Consider the following 26,224-nt stretch of genomic DNA (forward strand, 5'->3'; position numbering starts at 1 on the left):
CGGTAATCTTAACTGATTGCCTGTCTGTCTGTTCTTCACAAACCTCGTGCAAATTGTCAGATTCATTAGAAACGTTCTATTCTCTTCTCCCAGGACACTTACATCTCGTTCATTTAGTGTGGGTGCCAGGCCACAAATGTCAAGCCTTAAACGAATATGCAGAGGCACTCACAGTAGTATCCCATGATGGTCCTATAATCCCCATTTTACCTACGTCAGCTTTCATCAGTTCGGCGCGATTAAGAAAATATACTTCTGCAAATAACTTGGCCCAATCATCGTTGTCAGCATCTGCTTTCCCGCATCTCAATTTTCGTTGGAACAACAAATGGTGCTCCACCAGAAAAATGAAAGTAGCGATTACGAGCCTGCGGTGCTGCGTCACCTCACTGAACTTTTACTTCCACAGGTCTGGTCAAGCTAGACCGCCTTTGTGCCCTTTGTGTAATGAGAGTGAATCTCTGCAACACTTCTTTCTGACATGCCACCGTTTCATTATTCAACGGAAAATATTTTTAGAATCCTTCCAATAGCTTTGCTTGAATTTGACTCTTCCTGTAAATCTTTCCTTTGGGCGTACCGTACTAGGTTACAGCCGAAGGAACGTTTTTGAAGCCCTCTGTATCTTTCTGCGTGAGACAAAAAACTGCACGCTAGAAATTCTTCATACTTATTATGCTCAAAATTGTTTTTATGTAATACTTACATAATTGATTATTCATATCTGTAACAGTAGGCACTTTAAATCCGATTTTTAAGATACTTATTTCATTTCACCCTATTTTTTTTAAAAATTGATAACACTTTCTACACTGCCCGATTCATGGCCAATTGCCCAAAGTGGGTTGCCCCATTTCACTAGGAAAAAAGAACAAGAGCAAGCGCTCAGTCATGTGTTGAGGCAACAACAACTTATTGGAAGGCATACCCTGATAACCTTATTGGAAGGCATACCCTGATAACATTATTGGAAGGCATACCCTGATAACTCCAACTGTTAATGAAGCCGAACTTTGGCTATGGCAGGAAAAGTGGAAGCGCGAAAGCGAAAAAGGAATGGGCATCCCTTCGACTGCTGGTGAAGCGCTCTACATGAGCGACGGCGACATGTTTCCTTCTATCAAGACACTTCTGCGAATACTGACCACTCTCCCTTTCAGCGTTGGCAGCGCCTAAAAGCCGTTCTTCACACTCTGTCGCTTAAAAACATGGCTGCGATCCAGTGGCGTAGCCAGAAATTTCGTTCGGGGGGGGGGGGGGGGGGGGGCTCATTTTGCAGCTCGGCCTCCCCCTTATAGAAATTGTCGAGCGATCAAATAAATTAAACATTATTAAGAACTGCGTTGCCATTGCCAAAGATGCTGCAACCTAATTCTTGAACGCTACGCACTGTCAAGACAAGTAAAATAAGTACTTTTTCATAAATGAATATACTCGTATGTCTCAAAAATTGTGCCCGAAATAACTGATATCAATGCTTCCATGTTTTTTTTTATGTTTAGTAAGTAAAGGAAGTACACACGAACTTTAGAACTATATCGGTTTGAAACCAGCAAAGCTGTGCATGCCGCTGATATGAAACATATATAGGCCATGAAATGAACAAGTTGAGGACAAATATTTTCACAAATTTTCTTAGCCTCCCTGCCCTTCTTTCATTTGCGTCTCTCTCTCTCTCTCTCTCTCTCTCTGTCATTCAAGAACCTTGTTTACATTTTTGTACATATGCAACGACCAGGGAAAAATCTCAATGACGCTGTCCTTTGCTAGAATGTACTGCGCAGGAGCAGCTGTCATCGGTCGTGTATTGTGGGTAATTGCTCCGAAATTATAGTCGCAACAGAGAGCACATATAAAAAGCAGGAGTTCTGCAAAAATATATGAGGGCACGTCAAATGAAAGTGAGCCAATGCGAATATATGACAAACGGGGTACATTAGTTAAAAGTAGTCTCCATGAGCATTTAGACATTTGTCCCACTGATTAACAAGTCGCGTGATTCCCGTCTCATAAAACGCCTTGGGTTGCTGTTTGAAAAAGTGTGTAACTGACTCTTTCACGTCGTCGTATGACACGAATCTAGTTCCTCTGAGCTGTTCTTTTTTTTTTTTTTTTTTCAAATGCTCCAAAATGTGGAAGTCGCAAGGCGACAGCTCTGGGCTCTATGGTGGATGTTACAGTGTTTCCCACTTGAACTTTGAAAGTTTTGTAATAACTACATCAGCGACATGGGGACGGGTATTGTCGTGGAACGAGATAACCCCATCCCTCAATTTTCCACGTCGTTTGATCTTGATTGCGACACGCAGCCGATCCATCGTTTCACGATATTGGAAACAATTGACAGTCTATCCAGGTTTAGCAAATTCAATCAATAATGGCCCCTGACAATCGAAAAAAAAGTCAACAACACCATTCCTGCAGAAATGACGGCCTTTGCTTTCCTTGGGGGTAGTGAATTCAAATGTTTCCCCTGTAAGATTTGCCGTCGTGTTTCAGGCTCGTAGTAGCGGCACCATGATTCGACCCTGGTCACAATTGCAGACCAAAAGTTGTGACCCTCATCGTGATACCGGATTAGATATAGATAGATGGATATAGATTTTATTTCAAGAAATGCAAGTGTTCTGGTGGATACCAAAGTCTAAAAGCTGTTGGAAAAACAGCTTGACTTGGCCGATGGCCCATTACAAGGCATACATGGTGGTTGCATCAAAAATCGTAACATTGTTAGACACTCACAATAAATTACTTGCATGAGTGCACAATAACATAACCGAAAATAATATAGAGACTAAGAGAAAAAAAAACATATTTGATGCACCAGAAAAAATGAAGTATGTGTGCAAGGGTTATTAAAAAGCTAATACAATTCGCTCTGACAGACTAAAGAAAACATATCTGATACGCCAGAAGATAGGAATATATGTGTATGGGTTACAAAATCCGTAACACAGTTGGCTCTGAAAAACGATAAACAATCAGTGATCACATGTTTACGAAATGCATTCGCAGTTCCTTGGATGAAGAAGTATATGTTTACTAATATTTATTTAAAATGCATGGTAGGTTATGTTGTACTGACTGTAGGCTATATTTATTACGAAACCTCGGTACATACCACGTATCACTATTTCTTGTATTGGAAGAACTGAATTTTGGTGTTAAAGATGCACTAGACACTAGGAAATTTTGGAGGCAGTATTTGAGAAATAAAATGAATTTAGAAGGCGCAAAGTGTAGAAATATTCTATTTCTATAATTTTTATGCCTTATGAACGAGGAGTCAAGGCAGCGCCGAACCTCTCCGTCTTCTGGTGGTGGTTCAAAATCTTGGGCATCCATTGCGCACACAAAAGCCGATAACAGAGATGTTCATGAATTATGGTGTGACCCGCACCGTGACTGATGTTCACACGCCCTGCCAATTCATCGATGCTTATCCTCCGTTCTTGTCTACTCAGCCTTTGAAATTTGGTTGGGGGGGGGGGGGGGGATTGCACGGTGGCTTCGGCCCGGTCTTGTATCGTCTTTGCAACTTTCAAGTCCTTCTTTGAATCGTTTGATCCAACGCTTCACAGTGGCTAATGAAATGCAATGTTCAAAGTACACGGCAGCCATACGGCGACTAATTTCTTTTTTGGAAACATCTTCGTCTGTCAAAAACCTCACGCCACCAAACAGTTCAACTTTTGGAGTGTCCATTATGTCACGCAACCATGTTCAACCCAGTGTATGAGAGCATTAAAGCACCTTGATCCTCACACCTGCGTGTCACTTTTGTAAATGAGAGATGCCTCTGTGCCACGCGCATGCCTTGCAGATAATGAACCGAACCATTATTTCGCAGGGTGGGTTGGCTCACATTCACTTGACTCGCCTTCGTACATTAGAAATGCGAAGATACAATGAGATATACAAATGCGAAGATACAGCTTGATAAAGGGCAAAAAAGTGTCACTCAAAACAAAGTTCACTGCACATATACACAAAACCTCGCACCAAGATATTTAAATATACGTATAAATCTCCAATAAATCTACGTATCTAAGAAAGAGTCCGTTTATATGATGCGTCAAACAAGGCAAATAAACATCTTGCGCAACCACAGGTTCACAGATCACAGCCCCCCCCACCTCCCTCCGCTCCCCCTCATGTATCGCGCGCGACGGAAGGCGGCGCACTTCCTCCCCGCTTTTCCCCCTTGCACACAAAATACTGTGCCACCATCGTCGGTTCACCCCTGCCCTCCCCCCCCCCCCCCCCGTTACGCTTTCATTCGCACATACAGCACGCGGCGCGCGGTCACGATGTTATCACCCTTGGACTTCATACGGAACATGAGGATGACAGCGACGGCAGTAATTCGCCTGGTGTGTCCATATAATTGCTATCGCAATAATATAATAGTATCCGCCAAATGAAGCCTCCCGCGGCCCATTACTTTCCGCAAAAGAACAAGTAACAAAATCGAACTTTCACAGTGCGACAATTCGCTGCGCCGCTACAATGTCTTTTTCTTTTGTGGGGCGGGGGGCGCCAAAATGAAACAACAGAAACGAAAGCATGTTGGCGACAATCGAATGCCTACTTGGGGCACCTAGTATGGCTACCGAAGGAATATTGAAGAAAATGTGAGACGCCTGGTCTTCAGAGAACCATACGCGTACTTCTCGGCATTCTACACCGGCGAGACAAAATTTTCCGGAGAGGTTGCGCTCAAGCGAACGCGTTGCAATTCATCGAGTCCCCGCAGGGATGGCGGCGAGCGACCATGCATTGTTTCTTTTTCTCGTCTGCTAGCCAGAAATCGCCCGAAACTCTGCCAGGCGAAAATAAACTTGACCTGAGAAAAACGAGGGCGCATAGAAATGCGCTGCGCGGTGGTCAATGCAGCAGGAGAAAAATTCATGCGCTCGGGCTGGTTCGGCAGCCCGCGGGTAGCGAGAAAAACAAAAAAAGAGCCTCAATGTGTCCTTGCGAATAAAAGTCCAAGTAGAAAAATAAATAAGAACGTGGTTACCTTTGCTTGCTTTAGTGTCTTGACAAGATGCTTTGGCGAAGGTGAAAAAAATGTTGATATTCTTTTCTGTGACATGACGGCACAAATGAGCCACCAAAACGTTTCGTCGCATCGGATCTCGCTGCGTGCTTTGTCAAGTTGTCTGATAGTGCGGTGATTTGGCGTGTCTCGTTGTATGGTGCGATGTACGACTTTAGAAAAGTCAGTGCACCTTTGGCGTCAAATGTTTATAACAACATTAAACCCACAAAGTTCCGAAATTGAAAATCTAAAGCACGACTTCGGAAATGTCAGTACACCTTTCGCATGAAAAGTTTAACAGAACTCTATACCCATAAAGTTTCAGACTTGAAATCCAAGCGCTCCCTAGGATCCGCGGCCTCAGCGAGATGCCTCGACGAGCCCGCCCGCCACGCCTTTGGAATTTTGTGCTCCGATGGAGCTCCTTGCGTTACGATATGTGACTCCCGGTGCATGGGCGTTGCCTCGAAATCCAGCCCGATTTCGCAATTTTCGCGCTAAAATGTTTTTGCAAGCGTGAAAAGGTCATTCTAGACAAAATCGAGCAAGATTTCCGGCGTCGGGGGTTGTTTTGGTCAGCGGCGCATGACAACACGAAAAAATTTTGGGGGGGGAGGGGCTGAAGCCCCATAAGCCCCCCCCCCCCCCCCCCCCTGGCTACGCCCCTGCTGCGATCACAGGTGAGTGAAACCCGCCTGACCGGTTTGGCCTTGGAACATACGCACAAAGACATCCAGTTGACTGTGAAAAAGTTACCAATCGCTTCGCCAAAGGAAATTGTGGACGACGGAGGTTGGAATGCGTGGTGTAACGCTAGCTTGCTATTCGCCGCTTCAAACTCACTATTTAATAGGAACTTTCTAAATCTACCAAGCTGATATTCTACTTCTCTAATCTGTAACTTTGTTTCAGTATTATTTCTGCACAGTCTGGTACATGAACTGAAATTTTAATTTTTCATTTGCAATAAAGTTTCGTTGTCTAAGTATTTTCGCATGCCCTCTCTGATTGTCAGTTTTGAGGAAGTACATGAATGTATCTTTTGGGCGTACGTCAACTATGACTTGTATTGCTTTCGTGGCCTTCGTGTACTCTTCAAATTTCAATAAAATTCAAAATACCTATCGAATTGCTTGCTTGTGGAGAGTGGGGTGCCGTAGCTATAATTACACGTGCGTTTCGTTCCCCGAGCTGCAATTAGTGAGATGTATAATCACTATATTATTTCTTTTGTAGAATTCCGGGAGGACTTTCGCTTTGCGCTGCAATCATGCTGATTGTGTAGCGTTTATAGCAAGTACTAAAGTGGGATGAATGTTCTATAAATATGTCGCTGCTACATGCTATACCTCGAATTTCAGACTGAACTGATCTTGCCTTTGCAACGTTTTTGCATAAAAATGTTACAATCGTATTGTTGAATGCTCTAGTCCTCGTTCAATGGGCATGATTTGATTAATGTTATTTTGTCACTGCATAATTCTACAAGCGGTAGCGATTGTGCCATGCTTTCTTTCATCTTCAGGTTCACAGTGATATTCTCCTATGTGCGAGTAACTTCTCGGGTCATTATTATGATTTAAAGTTAATGTAGAATAATAATTATTTAAATGAAATTGCATGAACTTCATTTATTGTGAAAAATAAAATAATATTCACAACTGCAGCATTCTGTGTCTATTATGTAATAATTTCGCGCTCCACCCAGCACAATTATCTGTTAAACATCGCATCTATTAAGACACCAAGATGAGTGCTCACTCATTCTAACAATGGCATTGCGTTTGTTTTCCCTGTAATGCGTCGAGAACCAAACTTCGTGATTAAAAGACTTAGCGGAGTAAATTGTGGAGTTATCCGAAGCGTGGTCACCTATAAATTTTTATTTCTCAGAATACTTAACGAGCGGGAAAACCAATTAGAACAATGGGTAGGATGGCTCTTAAAAAATATTAGCAGTATCTATATTATGGTGTGAGTCTTGTGACAACAGTATCTCCATAAAACAACAAGGAAAGGATTCCCCCACGGAGCTCTCTCTTCGTGAAACCGAAGAATAGTGGCTGGATTTGCCAAGGATGACAATCGCAATATAAAACACCAGCAAGTAGAGGACAAGTAAACAAAAGCGCATCTTACAAAAATAGAGGACCAACCACAGATGAAAAAGAAGCAGAATGGTGTATCCGAACAGAAATAAAATAAACACGCTAGCAATACTGGCGAAGTACATATACTGCTGACGTCCCCAACGGTGTTTGATAATGGCGGCCGAAGTTATTGCCGCCACGCTTTGGTATATATCGACTGCATGACAGCTTGGCGACAGCGGCGGCCGCACCACGACGATGGCGTGGCGACGATGGAGAAGCTGGCGACGACGGTCGCATGACTACACTCTTAGGCAAAGTTACACCCTTTGGAGTGCCCCTTCTGCCACACAACAATAATCGTTATCTGCCTTGATGCGTTTCCTTTCTTGAAAACGCCATGCCCGCTACTTTCCTGTCACGAATGCTATCATGCTGATAACATGCATGCCATGCCGTTCGTTACTGGAAAGTACTGGGCTCGCAGCGTTAAAGAAAGGAAACGCATGAAGGCAGATGACGATTATCGTTGTGCGGCAGAAGGGACACTCCAAAGGGTGTAAATTTTCCTAAGATTGTACGACGCCGTGGGGACAAAATAATCACGACAGTGTGACGACGACGGCGCGGCGTCAGCGGCATGACGACAACGGAATGACTACGATTGTACGATAACGGCTGCGCACCGGCGCATCCGTTTTCGCTAGCTTGCTCCACGGAGGCCACATATCACTTCGACCATTCAATATAAAAGCACGCAGATCCCACCCACTCTAGGAGTCGGCCTAAGCAAAGCTGGGGTGAGCCGGTAAGACAAAACGGCGAACCTCGACATGAGACGAGCCGCGGAGTTATGCAACAAACCCGTCCCACGAAAGTCGCCCCCGGCGGCGGAGAAAGGTGACACATCGCCGACACAGAGCCACATCTAACCCTTCCAATGTCACAAAGCTCTCGTGTGACAAGTTGTGTGTTTCAAAGAGCTAGTTGACGTTCCGCGGCCAACGCGCCTCACAACTCGGTTTCATAGCTCTCGCGCGAAAGTATGAGAAGCGGCTTCTCCTCTCCCCTCCGGCGCTACCCTCGTTCTCATGTAAGAAACTCGCCCGTGTACAGCCAAGGCCATTCGTATTACAAGGAACTGCACCCGTGGGCACAAATATTATTGAGGTCTGCGAACATGTAGGTACAAACGATTCGTGAGTTTTATAGCTGCCGCCAGGGTGTTTGCATGATTGAACTAGAACTCCACCACCATAGAGGCCGGCGTTGCCGTCAACGCGAGGTTCTAGGCGCAGGATCACGTGACGACGGCACGCCGCGGCTCTCGCACTCGGAGCAAGCGCAAAACAATTTTTTCTTAGAAATGGGCTGCCACTGCGTCTTTCTTAACTTCGTTGATTACAGTTGATTTGTCCACTTGGAGCTTTGTACGGTTGCGTTAGCAGTACAAATTTCTTTATATAACGCGTCCAATAATGGCATTACTCCCATATGCGGCGATGTGAGATCCGTTACCAAAGTCTGTGTTTCACAAGTACTCAGAAGACATTATACTGCGATATGCTTGACTGTGCGAGCTGGTAATAAGACACTAGTGTATCGTACGCGCTGTGGCAATTGGTTTAAGGGAATCTTTTATCGGTGTCTGGGAAGAACGCTGCCCCTGCTTAGTGATCATATGTATGTAGAGACCGCATGACGCAATTGGACACAATCTCGACCATGCACATGCCACGCATGACGACGACGGAGCGATGACGACAACGAAGGAAAGGCAACGACGGCACGACGACGCAAAGATGAGAACGACATGACGATGACGGAATGACGACAACGATGTAAGGATGATGGCATGACGACCACTGGAAGATGACGCTGGAGTGATGACGATCGCGCGATTACAACGTGATGCAGTTGCTAGAATGATGCCGATGGTATAACGACGATGGCGTAGCCAGGGAGAGAGGGCACACCGGGCACGTCGTGCTCCCTCCCCCCCCCCCCCATTTCTGTGTACCAGGATACATAAGATGTCGTGTGACAGCGCTCGCCTGCGTCAGCATAACAATACATCTTACTTGTCTTGCTTACTCTGAGGTGCCACAACAACTAATCGGCTGATTAGCCACTACCAATAATGCATCGGCGTAATATGGCATCCTACCTGTCCTACTTACTACTCTGCGGTGCCACAACAAGTGATCTGCCGATAATCCACTAGCTATATAACGCCAGTGTGCCAAAGTCTTTTAGATGTCATGCTTACTACTCTTTAATGCCACAGCAGGTAATCTGCTGATTAGCCACTACCCATAATGCGTCGACGTAATACAGCCTCTTACCTGCGCTACTCTGTGGAACCACGACAGAGGATCAGCTAATAAGCCACAAGCTATATAACGGCAGTGTACCAAGGCTTCTTACCTGTCCTACTTATTGCTCTGCAATGCCACAACAGATGATCTGCTGATTAGCCACTAGCTACAATGAGTCAGCGTAATACGGCATCTTACCTGCCCTGCGACATCTTACCTGCGCTACTCTGTGGTGCCACGACAGAGGATCTGCTGATAAGCCCCTAGCTATATAACGCGACTGTACAAAGGCATGTTACCTGTCCTGCTTACTACTATGCAACGCCACATCAGATGATCTGCTGATTAGCCCCTAGCTATAATGCGTGCACTTAATACGGTATCTTACCTGCCCTACGGCATCTTACCTACACTACACTCTGGTTCCACGACAGGTGATCTGCTTATAAGCCACTAGCTATACAACGCCAGCGTACCAATTAAGGCATCTTGCCTTTCCTACTTACTATTGTGCAATGCCACAACAGATGATCTGCTGATTAGCCACTAGCTAGAACGTGTCAACGCAATACGGCACCTTACCTGCACTACTCTGTGGTGCCACGACAGGCGAGCTGCAGATAAGTCCCTAGCTATACAACGCCAGTGCACCAATTACGGCATCTTCCCTGGCGTGTGGCATTTTACCTGCACTACACTGTGGTGCCACGACAGGTGATCTGCTGATAAGCCACTAGCTATATAACGCCAGCGTACCAATTAAGGCATCTTGCCTTTCCTACTTACTATTCTGCAATGCCACAACAGATGATCTGCTGATAAGCCACTAGCTAGAACGTGTCAACGGAATACGGCATCTTACCTGCACTACTCTGTGGTGCCACGACAGGAGAGCTGCAGATAAGCCACTAGCTATACAACGCCAGTGCACCAATTACGGCATCTTCCCTGGCGTGTGGCATTTTACCTGCACTACAATGTGGTGCCACGACAGGTGATCTGCTTATAAGCCACTAGCTATACAACGCCAGCGTACAAATTAAGGCATCTTGCCTTTCCTACTTACTATTCTGCAATGCCACAACAGATGATCTGCTGATTAGCCACTAGCTAGAACGTGTCAACGCAATACGGCATTTTACCTGCACTACTCTGTGGTGCCACGACAGGCGAGCTGCAGATAAGCCACTAGCTATACAACGCCAGTGCACCAATTACGGCATCTTCCCTGGCGTGTGGCATTTTACCTGCACTACAATGTGGTGCCACGACAGGTGATCTGCTTATAAGCCACTAGCTATACAACGCCAGCGTACAAATTAAGGCATCTTGCCTTTCCTACTTACTATTCTGCAATGCCACAACAGATGATCTGCTGATTAGCCACTAGCTAGAACGTGTCAACGCAATACGGCATTTTACCTGCACTACTCTGTGGTGCCACGACAGGCGAGCTGCAGATAAGCCACTAGCTATACAACGCCAGTGCACCAATTACGGCATCTTCCCTGGCGTGTGGCATTTTACCTGCACTACAATGTGGTGCCACGACAGGTGATCTGCTGATGAGCCACTAGCTATATAACGCCAGCGTACAAATTGAGGCATCTTGCCTTTCCTACTTACTATTCTGCAATGCCACAACAGATGATCTGCTGATTAGCCACTAGCTAGAACGTGTCAACGCAATACGGCATTTTACCTGCACTACTCTGTGGTGCCACGACAGGCGAGCTGCAGATAAGCCACTAGCTATACAACGCCAGTGCACCAATTACGGCATCTTCCCTGGCGTGTGGCATTTTACCTGCACTACAATGTGGTGCCACGACAGGTGATCTGCTTATAAGCCACTAGCTATACAACGCCAGCGTACAAATTAAGGCATCTTGCCTTTCCTACTTACTATTCTGCAATGCCACAACAGATGATCTGCTGATTAGCCACTAGCTAGAACGTGTCAACGCAATACGGCATTTTACCTGCACTACTCTGTGGTGCCACGACAGGCGAGCTGCAGATAAGCCACTAGCTATACAACGCCAGTGCACCAATTACGGCATCTTCCCTGGCGTGTGGCATTTTACCTGCACTACACTGTGGTGCCACGACAGGTGATCTGCTGATGAGCCACTAGCTATATAACGCCAGTGTACCAAGGCATCTTACCTGTCCTGCTTAGTACTCTGTAATGTCACAACATATGATCTGCTGATTAGCCACTATATACTACAGCTGTACGCCTATATAGCGTGAGCGTAACGCCGGCATCTTACCCGCCCGACGGAGTTCAATGTAAGCGCACAGTACCCGCCCAGCCGGAATCGCAGATGCTTGTTCGCACATTCGGCTACGTAGGGAAGCCTTAGAAACCCCTCCTCGAGTGCTGACATCGTTGTGCTTGTTTCTTGTCCTCTTAGAACAAGAGCGTGAACCACAACATGCTCTGCTAATTCGTCCTAACACGCAAGCGCATAGTCCGCGGAGATCAAGTGACATATTTAAGCGAAGCTCACACCTACACCACCAAACTCACTATATGGCACGTTCATAGAGCACATTCAGTGACGCATTTAATACCAGTTTTCTTTCAGAACCGGAACCACGCGCGATAAAACAAGATACATTTGCATAGCGATATTGGGCAGAACACATCATCGTCTGCTAGGGAACAACCACGAATATGGCGACCGGCGCCGAGGCACCGCAGTGCCGCGTTGCGGCGGAGATTCAGTGCATAAACCCTATGGTAGCTTCTGTAGGCAGTATTTTGCACTAATCGAACAGGGGAGTGACCGAAAAGTTTTTGAGATTTATTTTCTATACTCTTCCTCACAAACACACTTTGTCCAGAGAAATCCACCACAGTGTCCTCGCAGAGGCTTACTGTTGTTTATGTAGCACTCCACAATGCACAGGTCAGCTTCGAAGGGGCAACCTTCTGGTTGGAGAGGTGGGGCCCAAGGGAAAAAAAAAAGATAAGTTGCTCTTTTGTTTCATTTCTTTAACCAGCAGCGCGCTTTCTTTCATGGCACGTAGTAGGCAAAATACACACACAAAAGAAAAATGACAGTTGTAAGTAGAGCCCAAGAAGAAAAGTATGTGTTCCAAATAACACAAATAGCAGCTTTAGTTACTGAATGTACTTTGAGTGCACATTTGCAAGCATACATACGACTGTTACTTTTAAGGAGCACTATACCAAGTATGCGGTTATAAATACTGCTGTTTATATTTCCGCAATGTTTATTATGCAACAAAGAAGAAGGAATAAAGTTTTTTACAATGTTTGGGATATCATGGTTGACTGTGTTATCCTGTGCGATTCAAACATGAACAGATGTGAAGTATTTAACGCTCGCGGTTCTTTAGTGCGGTTGCACAGCAATTAATTAAAAACTTACTCTCACTATCAGGAAACGCTTAAACAAAGCGAGGGTAGGGGGACATGAATATGATAGATAATACCCGTATAATAGGAGGAGGAAGACTAGAAGGAAGTTTACTGGTGCATGAGTAGGCGTTCCTTATATAAGCAGTGTTTGCCGCAGCGTTATGGACCTGTCACTGGCTATATTAAATAAATATAGGCGATTATTTTCAAAAATAACGTTAATGAAAAAATCCGTGCAATTAATTTGACCCTACTTGTCCAGGAAAATTGTGTCCGCCAAAGCGCATAAACCACCTGTACAAGCACCGTCTGGGTATTGTTAGGATTGGGGGCTCAATCCCATCGCTCGTAACCCGTTGTCAAGATTGGAGTCCGGCATGAATTAGAAGGTAGCTGGCCCATGCCGTCGTCCAACTTATCCACGCTGAGGACGTTGATGAAGGGAAGGACTTCTTCTCATCGAGAACGAGGAATATGGGTTTATTTACAGTATCTACATCACTCTAGCATGACTGCGAGAGAAAGTACCTCAGTCTAACATGACTGCTTGAGAAAGTACATCAGTCTAACATGACTGCTTGAGAAAGTACCTCAGTCTAACATGAATGCTTGAGAAAGTGCACTGAGCAGCCGCACAACAGCGGTTTATAAACACTCAGTCCCCCCCTCGATCCCAAGGTGACGGAAACGTTCGTCCAGTCATCGTAAACAAGGCGCCTCTCTGCGGGACGGCTTACACACACAAGCTTCCGCACAAGTTCACGGTCCGGAGCCGACGTCAGACGGACTTCGTAGAGCTCGGGGCTTGTGTCAGGAAAGGTGCCTTTTATTCCCCGAGCTGACCCCCCATTGTTTTGCGTCTTGGACGGCGCGTGGGAAGGAGCCGCGAACTACGTTCCCGCGAGCACTCCCCCGCTCGCGGCAGACCAGGGCGGCGGTGGCGGGCTCAGTAACAATAGTTGGTGCGCCGATCGCATTCAGTCACAACGGCGACGAGGCTAGGGCGTGACGGTGGCGTTCCAAGAAAATTGACGCCGCTGTCGCAACAGGCTGGCAAAACTTGCGCCTCAGCTGGGCCGTTCTTAACAGTATCTAGCATAACCTTATTGCTAAAATTATTGATCGTTTAAGTTTGAAGGACCTGCATATTTTTATAAATGCCTAGCAGAAAATTCTGCATAGACTTGGTTCGCATAGACTGTGTAAGTTGTGTGGTATATTGCCGTGCCAGTATTGGACCTTTGTTATCATTAGGGTATATTACATTGTTAGTGTCTGACCTTTATTTAGCCGATTCGTACATATCTCAGTATTACATATACTTAATTCTCTTGAGAGCTTGGTACTTTTGCAAGCAACTTACTATCTGCCAGACATGAACATTTTGGACTCGAAGTATGAATAAGTCTTTGTGACGCGAATTTCTCATTAACACGTAAGCGCATCCACGCGTGAGTATATTTCGAGCGAAAAACATCGTTCATGAACAGATTCATTATGTGGAGAGTTGTTTGTAGATATTCCGGTCAACTTTTTGAGGGGAGCAGGGGCATAACAAATGCTTGAGGTAAAAGTGCGTATGTGTAGGTGCTGGCCGCGCACGCTTCGAAATAACCTGAGAAATATGCTTTGATGGCGCTTGCTTTTAAAAATGTTCCATCTTTTTTTACACCCAAGAACGAAGTAAGTTCGACTAAGCTAAACTCAAAACTTCAAACATAGAAACTGTTTAAGAAGAATAAACTCACGTGAAACGTTAGCCTTGATTCCGAATTTGCGGAGTATGTCACCGAGAGAAGTAGGCACTACTTTGGTGCTGGGAATGTTTTCAGTAATATTTCCTTTCACTTTGTTGAATACTTCTTCGATGTCGTCGATGATCGTTCCGCTGACCAATAGGCCTGCATGATTAACATGTCAATTTAATCGATATTTAGGCTCCACGACACACAAAGCATTTGCGATAGTGACACATAAGCGAAATATCATGACCAGAAAGCCGCTCTTCAGAGAGGAGTTATGGAAAGCTGTAATATTCGCACCTCTCGTACGACGCTTTGAAGTCAACACATCTGTGATGAAGCGACGTAATGGATATTGTAGCATGGCCAGAGTCGCTAAGAGAACACATGCATTTCTTTGCAATTCAAAATTGGTTCTGAATGCATCACTTTACAATGACGATTCTTTTTTTGCTTCGATTCTGCTTAATAAACAGCAAGCGATCGCTTGTCGCGAGCCGATAGAATTCCAGGCGACCTCCGCGTCGTCATAAATGATGTTATGTGAGCAGTGTCCACCGGCGAGTCAGACGAATGGTTTTATTATGCAGATGAATCTTATCGTAAAAGAGTGCGTTCGTGATGAGTTGCCCCATCTCATTGTGGCGTGCTAACGATCATTAGAAAACCACGGATACTCGAATAGCTGGGCCGCGGAAGCGGTCACCAGTTCTGCAAGTGGAGCCTTTCCCCTGCATCTATCCATTGTCCACAGCGCCAAACCCAAACGGAGGCTCGTACGGAATAGAAAGTCACGCTCTCATCTGGTGTCTCACCTACATAAACAGTGTGACGTGCATACAGCGATCTGTTGAAGTGAGTCGGTGATTTCTCATGCACGAGCATCAAGCTCTATATGAGGCGGTGGTCGTAGGTCTTACTAAACTGGCTGCATTGAGAAGCTAAGACGTAAAACTAACTTGTGAGTACCGTTTACTGATCCCTAGGCATTATTGATTAATTATAATGTATTAATTCATTATTCATTGTAAAGCAACAATTAGAAGACAACAAGAAACAAATGTTCGAAGTCCTTACAAGCAAAGCATTATATTGTGCTAGTCCAAAATATTAGTACAATGCAACGTGCCCTACTTCTTTTTGTTCTGTTGCCAATACGTGAACGAATTCAAGTACCGCGAATACTCGTGTAATGGCCGCGGTTTTTTGTTTTTATTCTGATAGCAATTATATGGACACTCCAGGCGCACTTCTGCCATCGGCTTCGGCGACACCGTGAGGTTCCGTATAAATTCCAAGGGCAAGGAAGTGTTTTCGACACAGAGCTGTTCTTCCTTGCTCCAGTTTATTTCTGTGAAAATCTAAGTTCATCCGCTGGTCCTCGCTCCCTGCTCGGTCGTGATGGAAGTGGACGACCCCACACGTCTGCCGGCGACGGCGGCGTCAGCGGCGGCCGCCTCCAGGAAGCGGTACGGTCAGCAGAGCGACAGCGACAGCGAGGACACCCATGTCTACTCTCTCAGCAGTGAGGACACTTCCGATGACGACTTCAAGCTGGTGCAGGGCCGCAGAGCGAAGAGAAGAAACACCAGGACGTCCTCATCGTCAAGCACGCAAACAGTAAGACACACGCAGAGGCCGGACGCCAATACCATCATATTTGTGCCCTTGCTTCCCACCGTCAACATGAAGCTACTCAACAGGCAATCTGTGTCGATGTCACTGGAAGCCCTGGTGCCAAATGAAATATCGGACATTCGAGTCAACACTCGGAAAAATCTACTGGCGGTTGATGTCCAACATGCGGCTGCTCTGAACACTCTACGCAGCGTAACGGACATCGATGGCATTCAGGTGCGCTCTTACATCCGATCTGACATAGTCAGTGGCGTTAGCTACGACGTAGACGTCGCCATCCTTAATAACGACTTGCCGATTCTTATCAAGCCAGCCAATGATGAGGTCATTGTTGATGCTAAGCGGCTAGGCAGTTCACGCTGCGTGAAGATTGCATTCAAGGGTAAATATATACCTTCGCATGTTAAGGTGGGACACTTCAGACATGCAGTGCGGCCTTACATTGCGAAACCTCTTCAGTGCCGCAAATGCATGAGACTGGGACACGTGAGCAGCGTCTGCGAAAATCAGGCAGCATGCCCCCGTTGCGCCGAGCCCCACGCTGCAGATAAATGTGGCGCGACTGTAATGAAATGTTCAAACTGCGGAGGGTCACACGAAGCTTCCTCGAGGAAATGCCCGCATATTAAGAAGGAAATGGCTATCTTGAAAGAGATGGCGAGAGATCATTCATCTCATCGCGAAGCCGCCCAAAAAGTCAGGAAGCAACGTTCCCGTCGCCGGCGCCCCTCAAGGAAGGCTGTTGTCTCTGCGACGCGCATGCCATTTCCTACAACACCTCCTCCTCCTCTGCCGTCCGGGCCAGACACTGTCGAAAGGACCGCGAAGAACAAGGCAACTGAGAAGACCACACCTGCAGAATCTTGGCCGGCTCTACCGAAACAACAGCATCCACCGACAGAATCACAGCTGTTGTAATCGTACCGCTGGCCCGAGTTGTTGGGGTCTCGGTGCTGACGCCCGTTATTGCCAATGGGTCGCAAGCCCCAAGGGTAGCGTTGGCCTGGCGGCCTGGGGCACTGGAAGCATCCGAAGGTCCCGGCAAAGCAAGAGAAGACTGGTAACAGAACAACTTGTTTATTCTAACATAGCAAAAGAGCGGCCGGTCAGTTCGACCGAAGTGGAGAGACGGGAGAGCACGTAACTCAACAGTACAAATCGGAGCCTCTCCCCTGGCGTCCGGGGGCAGCTGCTCTTATACTCTCGGCGTCGCGGTCCAAAAGGGAAGGAGGGAAGGTCACGGGATGAAGGTCACGGGACGGCGCAGCAGGGGCCCACGACGGCGCGAGCGGTTGAGCCGAGAGACCTCCAGGCCCCTCATTCGGGGAACTCCGCTCCCCGGCTGCCGCGCTTTGACAAGCGAGGGCACACACACACACACGCACACACGAAGACACGTGGCACTGAAACACGCCTGGACACGCTTGGCGGGTAGGCGTTGCGGCGTCGTTGAACGGGCCAAAATGTCCGCCGCTTTGAACAAAGCCCCGGCGTCCGTTGCATCCGCGCCGGCATTACCGCGCGTTGTAGGCGAAACGTAACAGACCGCCCCGCCGGGGGAAGGAGATCCCGATGGTCAGGGGACTGCATCCGCTGTCCGGAGGGATGTCGCTCGACGATGCTCATAACCGAAGTTGGGCGTCCTTGGCGTTTCTTGAGCGCAGCGCACAGAGAAGGCCTCGTTCTCACGTTCAGGTGCACACAGGACACTGCAAAGTGACTTCGGGAGAGTTGACATTTTTGTTCTCGTTTCCGGCAAGCGTTAGAACCACGCCTGAAAGTCAACCGCTCAGTCAGCAAGCACGGCACAACCCTCACTAAGCCCTGCCAGGCTCTTTCCCCTTTTATACTGCTGCCTAGTTCCTTACAGTAGTTTAGCAGCACTCAGAACGCGTCCATAAATCGGAAAAATTGCACTAAAAAGCACATCATCACTTTGAAACACTACACAAAAGCAATAAGTTAAAAAAAAATCCTGCCTCAGGAAGAAAAACATCAGTAACAAGCAATTTTGAGGCTGATTCCCACGTTAGGGGCTTCGACTTAAGCCATCGGCGTTACCGTTGAGACTCCCCTTTTTGTAACGCACCTCAAAGGAATATTGTTGCAAAGCGAGGCTCCAGCGCAGGAGGCGGCCATTTTTGGGAGAGATGGTCTGCAGCCATTGGAGAGGGCAGTGATCCGTTTCAATGATAAACCTCGAGCCGGCTAGGTAACATGACAATTTCTGAACGGCCCACACGATACACGCACACTCTTTCTCGGTGGCGCTATACGCCTGCTCACGACTGGTCAGCTTACGACTAGCATACAGGACGGGGTGTTCTACTTCTCCATTTTCCCGTTGGCACAGTACAACGCCCATGCCTCGCTCACTAGCATCACACTGAACAACGAACCCTTTTGTGTAGTCGGGCGATCGTAGCACAGGTTGGCTTGTTAGGGCGCTCTTTAGGGCGCTAAAAGCTCTTTCCTTCGTCTCATCCCAGACGACTGTTTGCGGCTCTGTCTTTCTTAGAGCATCCGTCAAGGGAGCCGCGATATCAGAGTACCTGGGGATGTACCGCTGATAGTAGCCGGCGACACCTAAGAACGACCGAATATCGGTCTTCGTACGCGGTTGCGGGAAGTCTCGCACAGCGGCCACCTTTATTTCAGAGGGGCGGCGTCGACCCCGACCAATCACGTGTCCGAGGTAGACAACCTCGGCCTGTGCTAACTGGCACTTGGGAGCCTTGACTGTCAAGCCCGCATCGCGCAGGCGGGTTAGCACTGCCCGCAAGTGCGCCATATGTTCCGGCCAGGATGCGGAGAATATCGCTACGTCGTCTAGATACGGTAAAGCGAAATCTTGCTGTCCCCGCAACACTTTATCCATGAGGCTTGAAAAGCAGTATGGCGCGTTCTTCAAACCAAAACTCAAAACTTTAGGACGGAATGTCCCCATTGGTGAAATGAACGCCGCATACCTACTAGCCTCTTCTGTAAGTGGAACCTGCCAATAACCCCTGACAAGATCTAGGGTGGAAATAAACTGAGCGCTACTCACTCTCTCAAGGCGCTCCTCGATGTTAGGGATCGGATAAATTTGATCCTTAGTGATGGAATTAAGCCTGCGGTAGTCGACGCAAGGACGAGGTTCCTTGCCCGGTACCTCAACTAAAATCAAAGGGGAAGTATAATCACTCTCACCCGCTTCAATAACACCGAGCTGTAGCATTTTCTTTACCTCAGCCTCCATAATATCGCTCTGGCGGGGTGACACCCGGTACGCCTTGGATCGTACTGGCTCTGGGGAGGTAAGTTCTATGTCATGAGTAAGGACAGAAGTCCTACCAGGCCTCTCAGAGAACAGACCTTGAAACTCTTGTAAGAGCTGGTGTAGTTCTGTTTTCTGCTCAGGCGACAGCGATGCTTTACTTATTAAGTCACTAATGACTTGATCGGTGTCTTTCCTGTTCGTCACTGAGCCTAGTCCCGGAAGCTCTTCTAACTTTCCCGCATCGGGAATTTCCTCTCCAGTATCTGGTGCCTTTAACGCTACAGGCTCAATTTTATCCCGTTCGGGCGTGCTCTGAATACTAGCTTGCTGCGCCTCTGACCCTTTCTCATCGTTCAACAACGTCGGCCCCGCAACTACCGCCTTTGCAGCGAGCTCCCGAACCTTCGATCTGGTTAAGGCCTGAACGCTAGCCTCACCAAACAAAAGCCCCTTCTCGCGCAGGAGGTGATCGGACCTGTTCGAAAATAGGTACGGGTACTGGGGGGGCAGCATAGATGACACTGCGGCCTCCGTCTCAAGTGCTCCGAAAGGTCCTTCAATAAGCACTTTTGCTACCGGCAGACACACGCTATAAGCTTCCACTGCTTGCTTGATCCATGCGCACTCGCCCGTGAACATATCGGGTTCTACGTAAGAGGGGTGAACGACATCCATCGTAGCTGCGGTACCGCGAAGCACTCGGCACTCTTTCCCGTTCACGAGGAGGTCTCGCATGTAAGGTTCGAGAAGCTTGATGTTCTCGTCAGTGCTGCCTAATGAAAAAAACACGACTTTTGGTTTTGTTTCTGGGCACTGCGCCGAAAAGTGACCCGGCTTCTGGCACGTATAACACACGCGTACTTGCCTCATCTCGAACCGCTTTCTGCGTTCGGCTTCGGCTGCCGCCGTCTCCTCACGTTCGGTCGGACACTGCGCCGAAAAGTGACCCGGCTTCTGGCACGTATAACAAACGCGCGCTTGCCTCATCTCGAACCGCTTTCTGCGTTCGGCTTCGGTTGCCGCCGTCTCTGTACGTTCGGTCGGACTGCTTTCACTCGCATCCGCACTACGTGTATCCCCCTTTGCTCTCAAGGGCGTGAACTTTGGCCTCTCAAACTTGGAGCCAAATTCACCCTTTTGACCGTCCTTAGCTCCGCGAGCCCGACGCGTCACAAACTCCTCGGCTAACTCAGCGGCTCTAGCCACCGTACTAACGTCTGGCCTATCCAAGACCCAGTACCGCACGTTCTCAGGTAACCGACTATAAAACTGTTCTAGCCCGAAACACTGCAGAACTTTCTCGTGGTCACCAAACGCTTTCTCTTCTTTGAGCCACTCCTGCATGTTTGACATAAGCCTGTACGCAAACTCTGTATATGACTCACTTTTGCCTTTCTCATTTTCCCGAAACTTCCGACGGAACGCCTCCGCTGACAGCCGGTACTTTTTTAGCAGACTCGATTTCACTTTGTCGAAATCCTCTGCCTCCTCTCTCTCCAAGCGAGCGACTACGTCGGCCGCCTCGCCGGGTAGCAAAGTGAGCAAGCGCTGTGGCCACGTTTCCCGAGAGAACCCCTGTTTCTCGCACGTTCGCTCAAAGTTAACCAGGAACAAACCAATGTCCTCTCCAAGCTTAAACGGCCGCATCAGGTCAGTCATTTTGAACAATACTCGTTCTCCTGCACTGTGTGCCTGACTTCCATTACGAGCGCGTTCCATCTCTACCTCGAGACGCTTCATTTCCAAAGCGTGTTCGCGCTCTTCTTTTTCTTTCTGTTCTTTTCGTTCACGCTCATCTTTCTCTTTCTGTTCTTTAAGTTCATGCTCATCTTTCTCTTTCTGTTCTTTAAGTTCACGCTCCCTCTCCTCAATGGTCTCAAGGCATTCCGACAGCTCGTCATCCTCAGCTTCTAACTCAAGAATAGCCCTTAGCAGTTCTGGTTTTCTGAGTTTGTCTGAGACATCCAGACCCAACTCTCTTGCAAGCTCCAGCAATATCGGTTTGCGCAACGACTTCAAATCCATGGCTGCTCTGAATGCTGCTTTCTCTACTGTCTACTATTGTCTTGCCGCAACTAACCCGGTAGCAACGACAACCACAATTACCAGCTCTGTTTCTGACACTAACAAAAGCCTGGCAAAACTCAGAAGAAGAAAGTCCCGCACTCACCAAACCTCGCAGCCAAGACTTCAGCGCAGTCGTTCCGCTGCAGGCAACCAGTCATCACACAGGGCTCGTTGCGCTGCTCCCGGATGGTCGTTGTGCTGCTCAGCATACAGTCAACCGCATCTCTTCGCTGCTGGCCTCCGTTGTCGCGATCTCACCGCTGGCAACCAGATGTTGTAATCGTACCGCAGGCCCGAGTTGTTGGGGTCTCGGTGCTGACGCCCGTTATTGCCAATGGGTCGCAAGCCCCAAGGGTAGCGTTGGCCTGGCGGCCTGGGGCACTGGAAGCATCCGAAGGTCCCGGCAAAGCAAGAGAAGACTGGTAACAGAACAACTTGTTTATTCTAACATAGCAAAAGAGCGGCCGGTCAGTTCGACCGAAGTGGAGAGACGGGAGAGCACGTAACTCAACAGTACAAATCGGAGCCTCTCCCCTGGCGTCCGGGGGCAGCTGCTCTTATACTCTCGGCGTCGCGGTCCAAAAGGGAAGGAGGGAAGGTCACGGGATGAAGGTCACGGGACGGCGCAGCAGGGGCCCACGACGGCGCGAGCGGTTGAGCCGAGAGACCTCCAGGCCCCTCATTCGGGGAACTCCGCTCCCCGGCTGCCGCGCTTTGACAAGCGAGGGCACACACACACACACGCACACACGAAGACACGTGGCACTGAAACACGCCTGGACACGCTTGGCGGGTAGGCGTTGCGGCGTCGTTGAACGGGCCAAAATGTCCGCCGCTTTGAACAAAGCCCCGGCGTCCGTTGCATCCGCGCCGGCATTACCACGCGTTGTAGGCGAAACGTAACACAGCAAACTTCTGCTGGACAACCCCCGAAGTCTACTGTCACTGATTTGTGCGACCAAGACAAGCAGGTGGCTGATATGCTGCAATCGCTAATTAATACAATGCGCATCATACTGAACAAGCTGCAAACCCCACCAGCTCGAAGTGCTCTGCAAATACTGGATGCACCAAATCCAGTGCTTGCTAGCATCGTTTAAGCATCATGGCTCGACCAATAGTCCCCTTCCGCACTGAAGTTAAAAGTGCGTCGATCTTTCAGTGGAATGCTAGGGGTCTAAGGACCCGCATAGCAGACTTTCGCCAATTCATTTTTACAAATCGCTTTCCCATACTGGTCATTTGCGAACCAAATACATCAACTCCACTCAGACTGTCCGGTTACGAATCTTTCGTCTCGTCCACATGCGGTGCGAGCATGAAAGTAATCATCTACATCCGCACGGACTTTACATATGTCGCTAACGCGGTAGAGCCTCACGACGACAACCAATATGTCTGCCTGAATATCCAAAAGAAAGATGTGTCATTCACACTAATTGGAGCCTACATATCCCCAGCGGGTCACTTTGACGGCGAACGACTCAAGAAAATATTACTGATGAACAATGGCCCCTGGGTTATCACAGGTGACTTCAACGCGCATCACCAGCTATGGGGAAGCACTAAAATTGATTCCAAAGCCAGGAGTCTCGCCTCCTTTGCTGCCGACCATGATTTGTGCTGTGTGAATGACGGCAGCCCTACGTTTTTGCGAGGCACCACCTATAGTAGCTGCTTGGACTTAACTTTGGTGTCACGGCGCTTTGCCTCGAGCGTCCACTGGTTTACGGACATTGAAACACATGGAAGTGACCATATTCCAACATACATAAAGATCAGAGGAGTTGAGCAACACTCCTCTACTCTCTTGCGTACAGTTGATTGGACAAAGCTTAAGAAGAATATGGATGACGCATGTCGAGAAGGCCTTTCACACACTATCGAAGATGCAATCGCAGAGACATTGAAAACATCCATCTGCTCGCTCACAAGGTCAGCAAGGCGAACAGACTTGGATATGGAACTGGAGAGGCTTCGTGCGGAACGCCGACGGGCGGAGAGGAGGTATCGGCGCACGAAGTCCGTCTTGGATCTGAGGGCTTCACGACGCATACAGAAGAAAGTACAGCGTCGTATAGATAAACTGGATGACAAGCGATGGAAAACTTTCTGTCAGTCGCTTGATCCCCGAAAATCGCTCTCGCACATATGGAGAACTGTTAGGGGACTTCGCTCATCTCCGCATCAAAGGAAGCCCTTTGCTGCTCTGGCCCTATACCAACTCCGCTCGGAACTTCAAGTGGCTGAAGAGTTCTGTGCACAGGTTGCTGGGTCCGCGGCCACCATTACTGACGCAGCATTGAATGACATCCCTGAGGCACGTGTACCAGGAATGAACGTGCTCTTTTCACTCGAAGAGCTCGATGCTGCGTTGGCGACCTGCAGGCGTTCGTCGTCACCAGGACCTGATGGCATCACGTATGCTGCCCTATGCCACCTTGGACATGACGCACGTGATGAGCTGCTCAGCTACTACAATGAGTCTTGGCAGAACGGCGCCGTTCCTAGACAATGGAAATCGAGCCGCTTGATCCCCATTCTGAAACCTGGAAAGTCTCCGCTTGAGCTCTCATCATACCGTCCGATTGCGCTTTCGAGCTGCGTCGGTAAAGTGATGGAAAGAATGATTCTTGCTCGCTTGGAATGGTACCTAGAGCGATTCAACATCTATCCGGACGCCATGACAGGCTTTCGTCGAGGTCGCTCGTCCATCGACAACGTCACTGACATCGTAACCTGGGTCCAAAATAAAAAAAATGGCTGTGGCTTAGCTAAGGTTAAGCCCAGGATGCGTAGCATACTAGTCTTTATTTTAGTTGTTGAACCACTGTTTAGCCTGGTGAACTGCTGTTGCTTGGCTATATTTGGTTCGGCTAGACGAAGAAACAACTCATGCGTTACTCTGCTTCGCCTTCAAGAGTGGAACGCGAAAGCGTTCCCGTCGACCCGCCAAGGGGTGTAAGACAATGGGCTACGGCGCAGCGACTACGCGCCGCGCATTGGACGCGGTGAGCGTCGAGCAACGCAGCGTTCGGCGCGGCAACGAAATGTGCGCCTGAGCAAGCGACGCACGCCTGAGCCTTAGAAACAGCTAGTTTCTAAGGCAACACCGCATTCACTAGAGGCGCTTTTGTACCGCTTTGAAGCATCGTACTCGTGGCTCAGTGGTAGCGTCTCCGTCTCACACTCCGGAGACCCTGGTTCGATTCCCACCCAGCCCATCTTGCAAGAGTTGAGCCAAAGCCACGTAGAAACAAGCGCAGCTGCTTATATACCGCCGCGACGCCGCGAGCGACGGCGCGAGTTGGAGCCCCGTTTCTCCTCTGTCGTGACGTCACGGTGTCACGTGGTCAGCCTTGAAGGCGACGCCGCGAGCGACGGCGCGAGTTGGAGCCCCGTTTCTCCTCTGTCGTGACGTCACGGTGTCACGTGGTATGGCATGGGGTCAAAGGTCATTGAAGGCGACACCGCCGCGCCTGAGGAGCTGGGTTGAGCTCTAGTAATATGCTTCGCATAAAAAGCCTCAAGCGCCTATCAGTGGCACTTTTTCTAGATATTAAAGGAGCATACGACAACGTCGCCCATGAGGCCATACTGAACTCGCTTGAGGCTGTTGGAGTTGGTGGCCGGATGTATCAATGGATTCGGGACTATTTGTCTGAGAGGTGCTTTTTCTTACAGACTGAAGACGGCCCAACTTCGGAACATTATATCAGGCGTGGTGTGCCGCAAGGTGGAGTGTTGAGCCCCATTCTGTTCAACCTCGTCTTGTTAGGACTAGCGGAGTACCCACCGCGGTCAGTTCACGTCTCAATATACGCCGACGACATTTGCATCTGGGCTTCTGCGGTGACTCGACCTCAGGTACGAGCCAGGCTTCAGCGGGCGGCAACCAGGACGGCGTCTTATCTACGAGAACAAGGCCTCAGCGTGTCTACTGAAAAGTGCGCATTGGCTGGCTTTACGCGCAAACAAATGTCATCGTATCCTGTTTCAATCAATGGTCAAGCGGTATCCTATTCTAAGACACATCGCTTTCTGGGTGTAATCATTGACCGCAACCTCTCGTGGAGCCCTCACTGCGTCTATCTAAAGAAGAAATTGGTTGCCATTGCTCAGGTCTTTAAATTTCTCTGCGGCAAAAACTGGGGTACACCAGTCCCAGTGTTGTCAAATGCATGCAAGACGAACTTTCGCGCCTTGGAGAGCATACAAGGTCAAGCCCTACGCACGTGTTTAGGGCTGCCTCGGTGCACGTCAACAGCAGCAACAATTGCCATCACTGGGGACCATATGATCCAGACACACGTAGTGTTCGACTCTCTCAGAGCGCACATTCGCCATCTGTCAAGGATCCCCGACCATCATTTGACCTCCCTACCAGCCGAAAGACCTCAAGCGACCTTTTCACGAGTGATTAGCGCTCATCAAGAGTGCATACCGTCATCTTTTACACCGGCGACAAAGCCTTCATCTCCCCTGTGGTGCCTACGACAGCCTCAAGTGAATTTTGATATTCCTGGAATTACAAAAAAGTCCAATCATCCATCGCCGGCTCTGAAGCAACTTACGCTCCTATTACTACACCAGACGTATCATGACCGCATACATATATATACCGATGGTTCGACCTCACGTGCCAGCTCAACTGCCGCATTCGTCGTTC

General features: G+C 48.4%; 1 long non-coding RNA gene across 4 annotated transcripts in view; it reads right to left on the reverse strand.

The window, feature by feature from the left end:
* Positions 1–12,244: 12,244 nt before the first annotated feature.
* The window catches only part of LOC129381004 (uncharacterized), a 75,088-nt gene continuing 61,108 nt past the window's right edge, over positions 12,245–26,224 (reverse strand). For 3 of the 4 annotated variants that reach the window (XR_011891036.1, XR_011891040.1, XR_011891039.1), the window contains 2 exons: positions 14,595–14,747; positions 12,245–12,390 (listed from right to left, as the gene is read on the reverse strand). This is a non-coding gene — a long non-coding RNA (uncharacterized lncRNA). Of the gene's footprint in view, positions 12,394–14,594; positions 14,748–26,224 lie in introns of all 4 variants that reach the window. The other variant, XR_011891038.1, reaches the window with a different exon arrangement.

This window comes from Dermacentor andersoni, chromosome 1, assembly GCF_023375885.2.
Source record: "Dermacentor andersoni chromosome 1, qqDerAnde1_hic_scaffold, whole genome shotgun sequence".
Lineage (NCBI taxonomy): Eukaryota > Metazoa > Arthropoda > Arachnida > Ixodida > Ixodidae > Dermacentor > Dermacentor andersoni.